Raw genomic sequence first — 18,598 nt, 5'->3', positions numbered from 1 at the left:
GACTTAAGTTTTGTAAAGGGTAGAAGGTAAGAATTCAGACATTCTTTTTGTAGATTTTTAGGCTAGCTGCTATTTTGGGGTTCTGTCCTCAGTCCCGAGGGAACCCTTGATGGCTGTACCTTGGCTCCTCAGTCTCGATTGTCATTCTGCCCTACAGCGTGCACAGCACAATGCCCCTGGTGTCCCTCATCTTCTGTGGCATGACTTCTGGGGATCCTGACTTTATGGACTGACATTATTCTATGCACTAGCATTTCAGTGGAGACGTGGAGGGAAGAGGTCAGCTGTGAGGCCATCTACAATCTCAAAGTGTGGCTTTTAAAAGTCATATTTGAAAGTCTTAAAAGAGCTGCTCCAGAAATAGCTCACAAGTCCATTTCTTTTCTGGTTAGTTTGTTTACTTACTTTGTAATCTATCTTGTGGTGCTAGGAACTGAGCCCCAGGACTTTAGGCCTGCGGAGCAAGTGCTTGGCCCTGCCTGCAGCTCCGTCCCCCAGACTCTTTGCTTTTTATCGGTAACCTTGACAGGCGACTGGTGCATTTGTACCCTAAGCAAACACTAGCAAATTTACTCTCCAAATAGTATTTCAATATCAAGGTGGACGAGACTTTTGTCATATGAAGCACGGTGAGGCGTGGTGGAAATTTGAATGTATTATTTCCTTTTTGTTGAGATAAATCAATTGGGGCTTTGGATTTATAGGTTTTGTTGCTTTTATTAAGAGGTGGTGTGGTTCATATAATGTAAATACACATCTCTGCATTATTACCACAAAGCTTGAACGGAGTACGTTTACAGTGGAAAGGGGTCAGGTCTCACATAGTTATTTGAGACAGCTGCTTTTTTGTGAGTGTTTTTAGTTATTGCGGGTTGAACATGGTTTCTCTTTTCTTTTTTTCCTTTCTTTCTTTGTATTGCCTTTGCTGCCCTGAAACTTGCTATGTACACAAGCTGACCGTGAACTTACAGAAATCTGCCTGCCTCTTTCCCACAAGCACTGGGAGGAAAGGTGTGCTCCACCATGTTGGGCTGACCATGATCTTGTAAAAGATGATACAACTATTCAGAGTGCAGCTTTGTCCTTTGAGCTGTGTTTCACAGCACGTGTGGGTATGATTCAGTCAAGCGCATACCTACCATCTGCGAAGCTCTAGGTTCCATCTCCGGCACCACAAGGGGAGGGGAGAGTGAAGCCTGCTGGTGTGTTCGGTAGACTGGTCATTTCACCGTAGGCTTCAGGAATGGCTTCTTGATAATTTGAGATCGAGGCTTTAGAATGGCCTTGAGTTTCACCATAGTCTTTAGGTGAACCTCAAAAAGATTTAGGGCCTTATAGATTATAAAATGGGAGGAAACAGGAAAGAAAGAAGCTGAGTGTTTCCATTACTATACTGTACTGTACCGTGGTCTGTACGATAGCTGTGGCTGTGTCGACCGTGACTGAGGCAACTTATAAAAAAGCATTTGACTGGGGTCTTACTCACAGTTTGTGGGAGCGCATGTAGGTAGGCAGGGCAGCCATGACCGCTGAAGCAGTAGCTGAGAGCTTACTCTTTTTCTTCAAGTTGGAGGCAGAGATAGAGAGACTGGGCCTGGTGTGGGCTTTGGAAACCTCAAAGTACACCCCTGTGACACAGCTCCAAGAGGCCACACCTCCTAATCCTTCTTAAAGCAGTTCCTTTAGCTAGGGACCTGACATTCAGTTTTATGAGCCTGTGAGAGCCACTCTCATTTAAACTACCACAAGGGTTCAGGATTTAGTTTTTAAGTAAGAAAAAAATGAATTATATGGGTTTTATGATAATAAAATGAAGGAAGTACCAAGTCAAAAAGTTGAGAGGTAAGAAATGATGTGTGGGGGAGGGGCTGTTGCAGCAATTTTTCAAGTTGTTTACTGTCATGTTGTTGAGCCATCCTCCTGTAAGGTTAGGGTTAGCTTTGGGATCCCATGATGTTGTTTCAAAGTCAATCTTAAACTGTTCCCCTGGTCTGAGATCACCTTTGAGTTCACAGGAGTGTACCATACATATTGTCTGGCTTGGGAACTTAATAGCTGACAAGACTCTGGCAGAGAAACCACACATAAGGATCATTGTAAAAGAGCCAATTGCTGAAGTGAAACCGTAGCTGTCAGAGGTAACAAGGGAGAGCATGGCCTGAGCCTGCCCTGCCTACCTGGATGTCCTGAATCTGGAGCAGTGCTCTGTGGGCGTGGAGCCAGCACTTCCAAGGGGCCAGATTGTTCTCTGTCCTGGAATCTCACTCCTTAGCTCTGACTCAGAGTAGTTCTTCCGGTTGCCAGAGGGGACAAAAAAAAAGCAGCTGTGATAAGCTTGACCCTGAAGGGGACAAAAAAAAAAAAAAAAAAAGCAGCTGTGATAAGCTTGACCCTGGCCAGGTGCTCTTGACTGGGAATTTCTGGCTGGATAACTCACTGGTGACTAATCTTGGGACAGACCAGATCATGTTGAACCTTGGCCAGTGTGTGCCCTCCAAATAAGTTTCCATTGGCTTTTGTATTTACCATGATCATCCCTGAGGCTGTCTGGGACCTGGTGGCAGGTGTGTGACCTGGGCTGTACTCCCTTGTCTGGAAATGGTCCAGTGTGTTACCTCCTTCTTTTGAGATTGAATTTTAAAGCATCTGTTTAATTCTTGCGGAATTATACTTTAAAAATATGTGCTACTCCTATTTCAAACGGTCTTACTTTGTTTGTATCATATTAGGATTACGTATTAATACTTTCAACTTTCCCTATTGTCGTCCTTTTGCTGAAATTATTGTTATGAGACCTTATTTTATTCAAAATAGGTTCTATTTCTGGTGCAGGCTCTGCTGTGGTGTCTGGTGTCCTTTTACTATCATTCTGTCCTTTTCAGTTTAAACCTAGTAAGCTGATAGCAGACAAGAAGTGATGAGATATTTTTTAGAAATCTTAAGAAGTTCACAAACTTATTTCAGCACTTGAATCCCTTTTAATAGAGGTTACCTGGGACTGAGGCTTTAGCAAGGTCCTGGGGTCAAACCCCAACACTGTAGATATAACCAAGTGGGAACAAGCCACAAGCCATCCACCCAGACGCCATGCAGGGGCTCAGTGATTGTTGAATCTCAGGGAGTTATCCTAGAGTGGTCAGACTTGGACCTTAGGAACTTGACATCCATTCTTTGTTGTTGTATTTGTTTTGAAATTAGGGGATTCATGATTTTAAAAGGCTGTGTGCTTAGACATTAGGAATGTTAAGGAGGGCTGGAGAGATGGCTCAGTGGTTAAGAGCATCAACTGTTCTTCCTGAGGTCCTGAGTTCAAATCCCAGCAACCATATGGTAGCTCTCACAACCATCTGTAATGAGATCTGATGCCCTCTTCTGGTGTGTCTGAAGACAGCTACAGTGTATTCATATATAATAAATAAATCTTTAAAAAAAAAAAAGGAATGTTAAGGAGTTAGAAGTAGATATCTATTTGGACAAATATTTTAACCATTTTTTCCCTTCTATCCCCATTACTGGGAATTGAACCCAGGTCCCTCCTTCATGCCGGTCAAGTACCCCACCTCCAAGCCACTTCGTCGGTCTCAGTGATAAATATTTAAATTCTTTACTAAAATCCTGGAATTAGGGGTGGCAACTCAATGAAAGGGACCAACCTTTCAAAGACTTGAAGCGATGATGAACCTTGCCTGAGAGCGTGTGGTTAGAGGATGCAGGAGTCCATATTGATGTTAGGTTCGTCTGATTTCACAGACTGGTTAACTCTGCCTCGCTGGCTGCACACAGTAATGACTGAGAGGCAGCCATCCATGAGAATTTCCTTGCATTTCACACCCACCTAAGGGCATTCTGAAGCTATGGTGACAGCATTCCCCTTGGAGAAGTGTAGACTTCTTTCCTTCCGGCCCTGCTGCTTCCTTATGGGAGACATTTGTGATTGAGGCTGGAAGGTGTGTCTGCTTGTGAGCTGTGTCCTCAGTGTAGACTTCTCTGGATGGCAGCAGCAGTTGAGCCAGCTTGCTTTTGTGCTTGCGCCGCATAGCAGGTTGGGACTAGAATTTGACCACGCCGTCCCACAGAGGAGGACGGTTCTGGCATCCTCAGACACATTTCAGAATTTTAGCTCCTATACCTGCCTTTACCCACATGAAATGCTGCTCTTTTGCTCCTCACCAGCCTGTCCCTCTTCTTCCCACTCCCCTGTATTATGTTCCTAATACTTAACTGCTTTGAGACAGGCTATGCTTCCCCTGTGCTGTGATGAGAGGTGTGCCCTACCAGCCTCTGTGTTTTGCTCTGATCTTCATAAAAAGCTGTGGTGCGTGTTTTAAAGAAATGAAAAACTGGTGGCACACACTGTTTATTCTCTGCACTCAGGAGGCAGGGACTGGTGGGGCTCTGATTTTGAGGCTAGCCTGGTCTACATAGCCAGTTCCAGGACAGCCAGGGCTACATAAAGAGTCCTTTTCTCATACAACTAGGAAGCAAAACAAACAGGAAATTAAAAACCCCCACCCAGAAGTTGCCGCTGTTAATATTTTGGTGCTGAGGCCTCTATTCTTATTCCTGTGAATATGTATGTCTTTAAAAATAAGATACAAAGTTAAAATCATTGTTATATATAAAACCGTTCATATTTATTTTACCCAGTACAATGCATGCACTTCTCCATATGCTTAAACATCCTTTTATAAGCAGCTTGTAGTGATGGTGTCTTCTGTGTGGATGATAGCATAAATGCATCGGCCTGGTGTTAGGCGGATACGAGCCTCGCTCACCTGAGGCTGTGCTGGTGCGCATCAGGTGAGAGCTGCGTCAGCCATTAATCTTCATGTGTCTTTAAAGTAGCTCACAATGGTCATTAATGATGGTCAAGAAAACCCATCGTTTGTGGAAGGGAAAGCCTTTGGTCCTGCCAAGACTAAACTCCCACTGAACATGATTGTTGGGGGGAGGGCTGTAATGGGGGAGGATGGAGAGGGGGACACCCATACTGAAGGGGAGGGGGAGGGATTAGGGGGATGTTGGCCTAGAAACCGGAAAAAAAAAGAATTGTTTCAAAATAAAAATAGATTAAAAATAAATTAAAAGGTCAACGTTAAAAAAAACAAACAAACCCATTTTTAGTCTCCTTCTCTATTACACAGTATAGCAGCCTCCCTGGAACCCCCTATATAAACACCAGGCAAGAAAAGAAGAGTTGGTTTTTTTTTTTTTTTTTTTAAGCTAGGGTATTTTAGAATCTCTTTTCTTTCTTTGAAGTGGGCAACCTGTCTATGACAAGTAACTGAAACCTCTCAAGTCTTATTTTCAAGTGGTTTTGCCCTCTTGTTCGCCATACTAGTTAATTAAAACTTTTCACATCCTCCTTTGTTGCCTAGATCTTTCTCACAGACCTGCCCTGGTTAGTTAGGCCAGTGGGCCATACAGGGCCAAGGAAGCCTCAGGCCTCATGAGCGTTCCTATTCTAGGCCTTGCTTAGGCACAGATACCAGTGTTCACCATTGACAGGAAGACAAAAGGGAATAGCCAAAATCTGTGGTCTGGGACTTGGCTCAGTGGGAGAAAGACATTAAGCTCTGTAATTAAGTAAATGTCTGTGTGTGTGTGTGTGTGTGTGTGTGTGTGTGTGTGTGTGTGTGTGTGTGTGTATGTATGTATGTGTGTGTATATATATATATATATATATATATATATATATATATATATACAATAGGGGTGGGGGGTAAGGAAAAAGAGGCAGGAGTGGTGGGCTCTGTGTGCACAAGCACAAGTGTGTATCAGCCTATACGTTCCCATGTGAAGTAGGGAGGCTCTGAGGTTCTGAGCAAGAAGAGCTATGAGTGTGGCCGAGGGGCGAGCCTGCTTACATCTGGGGAAAGGGCATCCCAGGCAAAAGGTTCAGGAAGTACAGAGTTCCGGAGACTTCCAAGGATGCGTGCAAGCCAAGCTAGCCCAAATGTGGCCACGTCAGAGTCTGTATTCTCTTTAGGTTAGGTTGCTCTAAAAAGAAGTTTTCTTCATCTTAGAAAGGTTTCTAGTACCTGGAAAGAGGTTTGTTTTGGTTTGTTTTGGTTTGGGTTTTTTTTTTTTTTTGGCTTTAAATATTCAATTAGTCTAAAATAAGACATCAGAAAATAGCAAGATAAAAATGGCATAATTAACACAGTAAGGACTAAGCATCGGTAAAATGATACCATTCTTGATTTTGTGGTACACATCAGTATTTGATTCTTCCGCCTTTAATTCCTTTTGCTTCACCATCTTTCTGTGTTGTTAATGCAGTTGTTTTTTTTGGTTTGGTTTTTTTTTTTTTGTTGTTGTTGTTGTTCTTTTTTTTTTCCGGAGCTGGGGACCGAACCCAGGGCCTTGCGCTTCCTAGGCAAGCGCTCTACCACTGAGCTAAATCCCCAACCCTTGTTAATGCAGTTGTAAAACATAAAGTTGAATTCTGGGCCAGGGGACACAGTGAATGAAACTGTCTAGAACAGCATGTTAATTGAAAAGTATGGCAAATAAAAATAGTTAAAGGCACGAATCTAACTTAACTTAGTTTGTTCCTAACTACATTTCTTTCTTTTTGTTTAATTTTTTCTTTGATATTTTGTGTATGTACATTTCAGATGTTATCCCCCTTGCTCCCCTCTCCCAGACCCTCACCCCCTGATTCTATGAGGATGCTCCCACTCCTACTCACCCAGTCCCACCTCAACGCCCTGGCGTTCCCCTACACTGGAGAAACAAGCCTTCACAGGACCAAGGGCTTCTTCTCCTATTGATGCTGAACAATGCCATCCTCTATTACATATGTGGCTGGAGTCATGGGTCCCTCCATGTGTACTCTTTGGTTGGTGGTTTGGTCCCTGGAAGCTCTGGTGGGGTCTGGTTGGTTGATATTGTTGCAAATGCCTTCAGCTCCTTCAGTCTTTTCTCTACCTTCTCCATTTGACACCCCTTGTTCAGTCTAATGGTCAGCTGCAGTCATCCTCATCTGTATCAGTAGGGCTTTGGCAGAGCCTCTCAGGAGACAGCTATATCAGGCTTCTGCCAGCATGCACTTCTTGGCATCCACAATAGTGTCTGGGTTTGGTGACTGCATATGGGATGGATCTCCAGGTGGGGCAGTCTCTGGATGGCCTTTCCCTCAGTCCCTGCTCCACTCTATTTCTATTTCCTCCCGTGAGTATTTTATTCTCCCTTCTAAGAAGGAGTCTTATATATTATAAGCAATAAAAACTTGGCTGTGGTGGCTCTCAGACCAAAGTAATAGACAGCAGATAGATTAGAGTAAGTGCTGCACTCAGATGGATAACAGAACCTTAACGTTAATTACAACAGCTGTCTCTAGGGTTAAGAGGTTAACAGTAACTCAGGAACCATTTCTGCCTTTTCTTTTTAAATAAAATGTGTTTTTCTTCAAAAGTACTAAACTACTTGCTTTAAACGTAAAAATGTGATAGTTTTATGGAAGTTGACACAGGCTGTGGCTTGGGAGGATGTGTGCATGACAGATAAAACATAGGCTGTTTCCCTCCATTTGGCTTAGAGGCCTGCTTTAGGGGTTTGTGAGCGGAGCCTGTAAGTAGGCAATTGACAGATCTTCCAGACCCCAGGCTCCCTTGGCGAGGTCAGTATGAGCTGTTCCTATTCTCCTGTCAGGCCTGGGAGTGACTGGTGGCTGATTCCCCAAACACCTGGGGCTCTCATCCACCCCTGCTGATGTTGGGGAGCTGGGGGCGGGTGACCTGAGGGGGGTGATGTTGTGGGGGATGGCAGGGGTTTCCCCCCTCCTTGGACTGATGTGTTGGGGGTTGGGGGGCAGGTTCAGTCCATAAATGCTGCTTTTGCTTTCTTGGCCAAGAGGAAGAAAAGATGTTTCAAAGTTAATTTTGGATAAAATGGTTGCTAGTGAAGAGTGTTTGTGGTAGTGTGAGCTTTGAAACCTACTGTTAAGTGTGACCCTCATATTCATCCTTAGACTCTTGACTGAAGCACTTTGCTGTTGGGGGCCTCCCAGCTGTTCTTACTAAATTCAGTGTCAATAAAAATCTCGTTTAGTCCTAATGTTTTAGTACTAAACATTAAAACTTTAAAACTAGTTTGTGAGGATGCCCCCGTGTGAAGACTGCAAGTCTAGGCTGAGGAAGGCCTCTGCTCTGTATCCTGTTGTTTCAGGAGGATTCCAGTTGAGGACAAGAGGCTAAGAAGCTGCTGGTTGACATCCATGGGAAGTAGCAAATTTTAAATAGTGGGATTCCAAAAAAATAAAACTTGTTTCGTTACCTTCCCCCTCTGCTCCCTGAGATCTTCCTCTTGTGCAGCCAACCCTAGTTTCACACTTGTTCCTCTCCTGCCTCCACCTCAGAGTGCTTTCTGTGCCAGCCTCAATTCCTAGCAGAATAGAGTAGATGTTCGAGGTTGATCCATGCTCGTCCTGGACTTTGATCACCCTGCTGCTCCTCAGCACTCGTTACAGGTGACAGGCCCACATGGACGAGCATTCGTCACCCAAGATTTAGGACTGCGTTTGGGAACCACGCAGGCTGTGTATCCTGTTGGTCTATAGTTACCCGTAGGGCTGGGTTTGAGGCCATTTGGGTGAAAAAATGATGAGGCTCAGGAGAATAAGTTCTCTCACCTGAGTTCTTCACTGCGAACTGGCTGTTGCCTTTAGCGATCCTGTTGGTTGTTGGTGATGTTGTTAATGGCCGTGTGTAAAATGGCGGGACAGAAGCAGCTAGGGAGAGTATGAGCAGATTCCTGAGAATGAGCCTCAGCCAGTCTGCTCTACCTTTGAGACATGTGCCACAGCCGGGTCCCTTTCCACAGGCACCCATGACACTGCGGTGGCTATGGTTTGGGGTGTGGCAGACTTGAGAAAGTGTGAAGTACACAGTTGCCTAACTCTCTGTGCTATGGACACGGATATCACCAACAAGTAGTTGAGCAAAGGTGGTTATCTGTTACACAGCATAGTGACTCTCGTTGATAGTGCTGATAGTTTCTGGAAATGGATTTGAAGTCTTTTTACCACAACAAAAGGAGTATGAAGGTTAATGCATATGCTAATAAGTTTGTTGTCATTCTCAGGGGAGGTAAAGGCTTCTCAAAGTACCATAATACACAGGATGAATATATATGATTTCTACATCTCATTTAGAAAAACAAAGAAGAAAGGGACTGAGTTATTTTGACTGGGGCTAAGAAACAGACTGGGTAGAGATAGTTACTAAAATAAGTATTTTCTTAAAATCATTCCATTCTTCAAAAGTTGTAACTGAATTTGCACTTTTCTATTATTACTATTACATGTCTGATTATGGGGGAGAGAAAGAATCATGTATTTTCTCTAAATGTATTTGCACGTTTTGTTTCAGTGTTGGGGGCTGAACCCAGGGCCTGGAGCACTCTATGCAAGTGCTCTGTCACCATGCGATTACCCGGTCACTTCCCCTTTTACACCTTAGTTAATGCTTTCTTGTCTTTTACCAGACTGAGAATTTCAATCATAAAGTTTTTGTTCATTTCTCTAGTGACTATTGTCTTACCTGGAGTACAGTAGAAGTTTAAAAATATTAGAACATCTGGGTCTGTCTTAGTCTTTCCTTTCACACCCCTTTCCTCTCAGATTGTTAAAAATCGTTAGTAGTAGAGGTGGGGAGATGACGCTCAGGGATAATGACTCTGGGTGTGCATGGAGGCCACCTGTAATTCCTGCATTTGCAAGGGGCAGAGGCTCTCCAAAGCAAGCACAGGTAAGAGTCTCCATGGCGGTTATAACCCGTCATGTGCACACATGTGCTCACACACGCACACAAAAATTATTAGCAGATTAAATAGAATTAAAGACATATTGTTTTTAATTCAAATCCTATGAAGATTTCAATGCAAACGTTCATAGAACATTTTGGTAGGAAGCTCATGGTTCCTCTTCCTTTTTGAAGTAAACTAATGAATTGCTATCTCTCTAGAGATAGTGGATATTTCTGTTGGGCATGGTGGCTCACACTGATAACTTCAGTTTAGGCGGGGCTCAAGGAGGAGTACAGCAAGTTTGAGACCAGCCTGGGCTATGTAGCAAGCAAGGTATTATGTCAATAAGACGAGCCGAAAGCCAACAAGAAGAAGCATCCCTTTCACGCTGGAGAGTTTTCATATGCCATTGCCATCACGTGCCCATTGCCATCACGTGCCCATTCCCCTCACGTGTTCTTTCTATCACGGCCATGCCAATGGAAACGGGCACAGATCTGAGGCACTTGGATACATAGTTAATGCTGAGTGTGTCTTCCTTAACTGTACATAACAGAAGGATGCTTCTGAGACTCACGGTTGTTCGTGTGTGTCAGCATGGTCCTTCCTGGTGCTGAGTAATATTCCATTTAATGAAGTTACCTGTTTGCTGTTGGTGTACACTAAGATGGGCTTCACTATGGGACTGTTATGAATACCATGAACATAATTGTACACATCTCATTATAAGCATACGTTTTCCTTTCTTTGGGCTATATACTTAAAAACACTCCCTCAAGGAAATGCGTGACTTGGAAAGGAGCTGACATACAGCATTTGGTAAGGGGTTCTACATGGTAGCGTTCTCACAGTAATGACACATTGTAGCCTTCTGACAGTAATGAGCACTGGTCTAGCTCTCCCTCCACATCGCTGCTCCTCTTGCTCCGTTATGCATTGGCTGTTGTTTGTCCAAGCATGTTCATGCATGTATGTGACAGGCTTTTGGTACACAGTAAAATGATCGGGCATTTCCTTCCAACAAGAGTAGTGAAAATCGCCTTCCATTTTCACCTGCACATTTCTTACTTCAGACTTCTCGGTTTTATAGGTGCTTTGTTACAGCACTTTACCGAGTGTTTATCTGCTGACCACAAGTTCTCAGTTTTCATGGATTTAAAAGGGCAGTTTTTCTCTTTAGTTTCAAGTGGTATCCTTTGGTTTTTTATATACTTCTAACTGACTGTCCCCTTACACCTTTCATTTTCTAAAGCTATTTTGACATTTTTGTTGCTACTTTGGGGCTTCATTTCTAGGTGAGGTTTTCTTGTGGTTAATTGAGCTTCCTGCTTTAGGTCATTGCCATTTGGGCTTAACTTTAAAAATTTATTATTTTTCAGCCTTATCATCTGTATCTTCCCTTAAAAATGTTTTATCATTAACAAAAATATTTTTTTTTCAAATGACAAAGCATGGGAGAAATAACCAGGTAGTTTCAACTGAGCCAACCAGAGAGCATGTGGCCTGCTCTTACTGTGTAAATCTGGGGCCAGTTTCCTTCTTCCACTGACCATATCCCATCACCCACACTACAGGCACCCAAGCCTCAAATGCTATGCAAGATCTAACTGCTGGTTTTAACTACCCACATCCTGGCGAAGCAGAGCCAGTGTAGACAACAGAGTTTTCTGTTGAATCCATGTCTGCTTGTCTGTTTGAGACTTGGGCATTCAACAAGGCACCTTTCTGGAAATGTGTCCTCGAAGCCAGGAAGCAGACATTGCACAGAGAATGACATGGATATGAAGTAACGAAGTTCATGTCACAGAGATGTATGGCATGTGTTTTCACCTTCCCTGGGATGCTTAAGACCCATTTCCTGGAGAAAGTGATTGACACCTAGAGAGGAGTTAGGTAAGAAAATGGGAGAGGAAAAGCTAGGGAAGGTCTTGAAGGTACAGGACCTGTGGAAGACAAATTAGAACTCATTTGTTTGACTCTGTTCAAGACGATTTCCTTTCCTTAGTTACTCTGAAGTATTGGGATGATTTTTGTCCACAACCATGCAGGTAAAATACATAAGCTAAGGCAACAGTTGCACGTCTTGGGTCACAAACAGCATGTTTTACAGATAAGGGCTTTGCACCAACTAACCCTGAACAAGTGCACACTTATTACCCCACTCCCCACCCCTTATCGCCCTTCTCCTCCCCTCCACCCCGCCCCACAGCCATGCTGAACTCCCTGGAACCCAGCTTATGGGAATGTGAGCCCTCAGGCTGAATTGAGTGACTGCAATGTGGATGGGACAGGCTTGCCAGGGCAGCCTGTAGCATCCCTTCTGTCTGTTCTGTCCATTAGCCACAGGTTTCCTTAGAGAGGTTGGGAGTCAGCAAACCACAGCCTGTGGGCTGAATTGAGCCAATATCTACCTATTTTTGCTAATTTCACTTTAGTGCAACACAACTGTGTCCGTTGATTTTTGGATATATTAAAAATGCTTGCCATCTGATCCTCACAGATGATGCTGTTCTGCCCTTGGCCTTAGCAGCGACCATGCCATCAACCTTGGGTCATTCCTGTTCTGCTCCTGTTCGAGCTCTTCTGTTTCATCAGTTTGCCCTCCTCTCACCCGCAAGCGAGCGTCGTTTTGTCACCCTGTCCTCTAGCCCTCTCTCTCTTCTCTCCTCTCCTCATGGTTCCTGCAGGTGATACCAGTCATATAGGGGCAGACTCTTACTGAGGTCACATCACAGCCCATTTCTGTCAGCTTTTTGTCTTTTTCTTTTTTTTAACCCTTTTTAAAACTCCCTTTTCACTTAAATTGTGGTTACCATTCACACTTGAAAGGTTTTCGTTTCTTGGTTCAAAGAAGCCAAGAAGAGAAAAAGCACAAACTTTGGTTCCAGTGAAAGAACTACTTAAAGTTGAGCCTCATCACCGAGGAGGGTGCTCTCACTCTGTGCCCCTCAGAACACCACACTCCACTGAAAATGGGGATCCCCTCTCACCAGCACCCGGGCTGTGGGAGGATGGAGGCAGCCGGGTGTTAATATGTGTGTCATGTGTTGTTTTCTGTACAACCAAGAGCACTGCCTGATGGGTTCCTTCACTTATGTGTCTGTGAAAAAGTAAACTTTCCTTCTGAATTTATGGTGGAAAAATGGTGATTTGTGAGTGTTTGTTATTATTCTGAAAAAGTGCTTCAAGAATAGAAAGACACTCTTGCTGAATTTGGTGTAAATAAGAAAGCATAAAGTTCAAATTTCATGAATTAAAATACTACTGAATGAACACTTTTTAGAATGTATTTAGAAAAAAAAAACTAGGAATACTACATTTTGAGGGCAACAGTAGAGATGAGCAATACATCTAGAAATTATCGGCATTTTTGTTTCCTGATGACGGAGCTGGGGTAGGTCTTGGTTGCTACTCTTTCCATGGTGACGTCACCTAGACGTGTCACCTAGACGTGTCACTCAGAGCATTGCAATGCAAGCATTGCCTGACTTAAGATAGCACTTTCTGGCCTGCCTTACACAAATCGTGGATCTACTGCTCGGGGATGTCCCATGAATTCGTAGAAGGAGGTAGAATAGGAGAGGGAGCCCACTCCCAGCTTCCTTCCCTAGGAAGGAGAACGTGTGTTCGGCTCAGAGGTGGAGGAAGCCAGGGCTCCCTCATCTTGCATTACCACCTGCTGGGGAGTCTGAGCAGGGATTGTTAAGTTTTCCTATGAGCTGTGTGTGTGTGTGTGTGTGTGTGTGTGTGTGTGTGTGTGTGTGTGTGTGTGTGAAAATAAACATATAAACTTAAACCGCTACAGGTAATATAGAGAGACTGATTTTAGGTCAGTTCTTTGCTATACATCGTTTTACCACTTCTTAAAGATGAAAGCATTATTTGCACATTAACTGAAATGAGTGTGCCTGTTTATCTTCACATAAAGAATTAACTCTTGGCTGAATATCGGATACTATAAGACGAAAACATCTTCAATATTTTTCACAGTTGATTGATATTTTGATTTTATAGTCATCAGTGCTGAGGATGCTACTTTGCATAACAGGGTAGTACAAAATGGCAGTCGTAGGTTTCAGGCAGTTACAGAAACTGGAAATTCCACTCTAATCACAAAGCAAAATAGGCAGCTTGTTTTAGAACTGTTTGCAGGTAACAACGCAGGCAGCAATTTTCCAAATGAAACGCTCTAGCAGTACATTTCAAAGATGTGCTAATTTTGATTTATATGCTGAGAGATGATGTTGGCAACATATTAGAAGCCTTTGTTGTCCATCATTCTATGGTTGTTTCTGTTAGATCGGAAAACCACAGTTAAGCACTGCAATAGGCCATGGTCTTCTCAGTGCTGAGCTGAGACGTTTTGGGTGGTGCTTGCTGGCATGGTGTGGTGTGGAGTGCACACTGTGAACTGCTCATGGCGCATGCTCAGAAAGCAGGCTGCCAGGAAGTCCCCCATGCAACAGGAGCAAGTGCAGCTGCAGGCACGGGCTTCAGGGCTTCCTCACACACTCAAGGCTTCCTCACACACTCAAGGCTTCCTCACACACTCAAGGCTTCCTCACACACTCAAGGCTTCCTCACACACTCAAGGCTTCCTCACACACTCAAGGCTTCTTCACACACTCAAGGCTTCCTCACACACTCAAGGCTTCCTCACACACTCAAGGCTTCCTCACACACTCAAGGTTTCTTCACACACTCAAGGCTTCTTCACACACTCGATTTTGAATGACATCGAGAAATCCAAGTGATGGTAAAGTCGTGTCTGCAGAAGGCAACTGCTGACTACATGGGGAAGAGAAACCCTTGTGGACTTTTGGTTTATTTCTTCATGGTGCTGGGGAAAAGGAGAAAGTTGAAAGGCTTCACTGATTTCCCTGTGGGGAAAGTCTCCTAGTGGGGGTTATAGATTGGTATGACCCCCATGTGTTTGGATTGCTTCTACAACTACCTTACCAGTAATATCATTTCACAGAAAAGCAAGGTGCTGTTTCCTTTTAAATATAGAAGTATCTAGGAGTGAAGACAGCCTCAGTCTGCATTCCTATAAGCCTTCCGACATACATACTGGAAATATCTCGGCTGTATCGGTTGCTTGTTGGCTGTCAAAAGTGTCAGCAAGCACCATTTTCTGATAGCCTACCAGGCTCCTCCACTTTGAATCCATTTTCATCATAGCCGGAAACATGGCGGTATGCAGGCAGTCTCCACTAGGTCTGGTTTGAGCACTTGACAACTCAAAGCCCACCCTCCAGTGACACACTTCTTCCAACAAGGCCATGCCTCCTAATAGTGCTGTCCCTGTGAGCCTATGGGGTCATTCTCATTCAAACCACCACAATCCTTAAAAGCTTGTACTTTTAATCCCCGTGCTTTGGCAGAATGAATGGGTGGTTCATTAGTTGTTGATGTCACTTTTAATCATTTGGAACAGCTGGCCCATTACCATTCTTGATTACAATTTTAATTCCTTTAACTAATTTATTAAAAAATGTCTTGTATGGATGAAACAAAGAAGTGCACGCAGGCTGACAGGAACCGGATATAGATCTCTCCTGAGAAACACAGACAGAATATGGCAAATACATAGGCGAATGCCAGCAGCAAACCACTGAACTGAGAACGGGACCCCCTTTGAAGGAATCAGAGAAAGAACTGAAAGAGCTTGAAGGGGCTTGAGACCCCTTATGAACAACAATGCCAACCAACCAGAGCTTCCAGGGACTAAGCCACTACTCAAAGACTGACCCTGGGCTCCAACTGCATAGGTAGCAATGAATAGCGTAGAAAGGGCACCAGTGGAAGGGGAAGCCCTTGGTCCTGCCAAGGCTGGACCCCCAGTGAACGTGATTGTTGGGGGGGGAGGGCTGTAATGGGGGGAGGAGGATGGGGAGGGGAACACCCATATAGAAGGGGAGGGGGAGGGGTTGGGGGGAGGTTGGCCTGGAAACCAGGTAAGGGAATAGCATTTGAAATGTAAATAAGAAATACCCAAATTAATAAAGATGGGGAAAAAATCTCTTATAATAGTAAATAAGGTGTTTGGCCTCTTACATCAAGGGGGACTAAACTCAAAGGAGACAGATGTCCTCCTGCACATTGTCTGTGGCCGGTCTGAAGATAGAAGCAGTGTCCATCATTGGAAGGAGTGTCAGGGGTGATTTAGAGGCATCCAGGATGCCTTCTGTAGATAATGAGATCGGATACTTTTGTTTCAAAGCTGGCATGACCTCACCCACACTGTCCTCACTGAAGCTATAGTGTGGTGCTGAGGGAAGCCTTGAAGATGAGCTGCCCATAATTTTCAGCATGATCCCCACATTCTGCAGATGCATGTGGAGTACACAACAGTTCACTGCTTCTGTTAGGAATGAGTCATTTTCTCCAGTCCATAGAAGGAACTCAGTACTGATCCAACACCAACAGACACACAGCTTCTGTTGGCTGAGGTCAGGAAAGGCTGCCAGAGAAGAAGGCACTCTCCATTCAACACTCCATCACAATAAAAGTGTGTCTCGTAGGAAAGACGATGACAGGGAAGCATCACTCATGTCACCTCAACAGTATGGCTGTCTAAACAAGACCTGAACAGGGGGAGCAGGAATAGACACGCTAATGTGAAAGTGGCATTCAGGGAACCCTACTACCAGAAAGAGCTGCAAAGGAACAATGACTACCTGGAGAGGGACAGTTCACCTTCCTAGGAATGGCCCTAATTGGTTCAACACCAAGTGGTCAGCCCTGAAATCGTATGCATGCAAACTATAGTAAACTGACTCAACAGGTTGCATTTATAGCTGATGAGTAAAGAAAGGAGGCCTTGAGTTTGAGAGGAAGTGGGAGTGTATGTAAGGGCTTAGAAGGGCTGAAGGAAGATGGAAATATTATAAATATGTTTTAATTTTTAAAAGTTGCAAACATAATATAAATTTGAAAAATGAATGTTAGGAAAGTTTGTGTTACTAAACCTCTTTCCAAAGGGTTCGCATAAGGAGTCTATGGATTCAGTGTGTTGCATACTAGTATTGTCTTTTGTAACAAGGAATTTAATCGTCTCTGTCATAATCATGCTAGTAACATGCTAGCTGGGGTTTTCTTGTGAGGACACCCTGTACAATGGTCTGTATACTCATCGCTATCGGCCGTGACTGCTCTGAACTGTGGACATTGTTGTCCTCGTCTTACTAACCCAGAAACTGAGCCTCAGGTGGAATAAACTATTTGCCAAAGATTACACTGTTGGGAAATATCTAGGTGCGCTTTACTCATACTCCTTTGAAGCTTATGTCAAATCGTACAGCCGTCTCCATTCTTTTAGAAGCTTCCTTGCACGGTGGCCAGCCATATAAAGCCACAGCTAGCCAATGAGCATGTGCTCGACCATACATCTTCCCCTGAACGGAGGTCCTCCCCCAGATCTGTTGCTGTGGGCCTGTTCCTTCTGAGTGAGAAGCACCTGGATTCATGTGGTGTTTCTTCCTCCTCCTCCCGAGTCCTCCCTGCACCTCCTCTTGCCTTGGGTAGCTTGAAGCTTCTGTCTTTGCTTCAGTGACTGTGGCAGCGCCGTATGGATGGAGCCGTGCTAGCTTTCTTGTCCTTCTCTCTGCTCTGAGCTAGGAAAGTTAGCTCAGGGACCTGCCTGCCAACGTCGTCTACCCAGAGCCACATGCTTGTCACATAAAGTGATGGATGTTGCATTCTACCAGGGACAAGTGGGGTGTCTCCATGCTGGGCCCATGTGAAAAGAAGAAACCAGAAGTCCTGTTTCTAGTGTGTGACCCTGCCAGTTACATACTGATGTGAAATACTGAGGGACTCCTCTTAAAAAACAAAACAAAACAAGCACTTTGCCGTGTATATTCCATTCTTGGGTGATCGTGTACAGATCTCCAGGATTTGATGAACTCAACCTCTGGGCAATAAAGGATTTGCGATTGTTAAGTGTTCAATGTCCCTGTTGCCAGGGCAACACCTTTGTTGGATCAAAGGATGCTGACCGTGCCCTTTAGCTTATTTAACTATCACTACCACCCAGACAGACAGTAAGGGATGTTTAATGCTCGTGTAGAAATGAAGAAATGAAGGCTGGGGGAGAGGAATTCCTGTGGCTCGTCAGTGGTAGAATTTTGGACCATTGGGGTCTTGTTGTTTTTATTGTTACTTGTGTGGTACATTTGATAGAGGTTATTAGAAAATACCGTACAACTAATGAGAATCTTCCTCCTGGTAACAGGTGATGGAGATGAACGGGAACACACGGAGAAGCTAGTATCCTGCAGGAAGCCAAGATGAGGAGAGTCTTTTTAAAATAATCCGTAAGTAAATTTTTGCTAGCTCTTTGGAATTCTTTTAATGACTGCGTGAATCATGCTTAAGAAGTCTCAATAAAAGTATGGAACAATCAAATGACTCAAGTGTGTAAAAACTGAAAATGTTTTTAAAAGTAGGTATTAGGGTAAAGTGTTGGTTCAGTGCTCCGAGAGCACTGGCTGCTCTTCTGGAGGACTCAGGTTCAATTCCCAGCACCCACAGGGCGCCGTATCGCTGGCTGTAACTCCAGCTCCTGGGGACCTAAGAATCTCTCTGGCCTCTGTAGTCACTGCATGCACATAGTACACACAGAGTACACACACAGCAGCTCTACATGTACATAACATTAAAAGAAAGATTAAGAAATAAATATCTATAAACCTCAGAGCAGGATGGGGACAGCTGAGAGAGTTTGTTAATGCGTGAAGCTTTCTTTGTAGAATACATCGTTTTTAGTCGAGTGCATTCGTTCTGGAGGACAGAAGAAAAGTGTCAAGTGATAGAAGGATTCCTTGTCCGGGGTCAGCAGTTAAAC

The 18,598-nt window shown here is 44.0% G+C and overlaps 1 protein-coding gene across 30 annotated transcripts in view; it reads left to right on the top strand.

Moving 5' to 3' along the window:
- The window catches only part of Sgms1 (sphingomyelin synthase 1), a 258,698-nt gene that overhangs the window by 145,199 nt on the left and 94,901 nt on the right, over positions 1 to 18,598 (top strand). For all 30 annotated transcript variants that reach the window (XR_015628744.1, XR_015628741.1, XR_015628743.1 and 27 more), the window contains 1 exon segment: positions 17,987 to 18,068. The gene's annotated coding sequence lies outside the window, so the exon portion shown is untranslated.

This window comes from Rattus norvegicus, chromosome 1, assembly GCF_021556685.1.
Source record: "Rattus norvegicus strain SHRSP/BbbUtx chromosome 1, alternate assembly SHRSP_T2T, whole genome shotgun sequence".
NCBI classification, from domain to species: domain Eukaryota; kingdom Metazoa; phylum Chordata; class Mammalia; order Rodentia; family Muridae; genus Rattus; species Rattus norvegicus.
The sequence above is the reverse complement of the archived record's forward strand: the minus strand, read 5'-3'. Positions and strand labels throughout refer to the sequence as shown.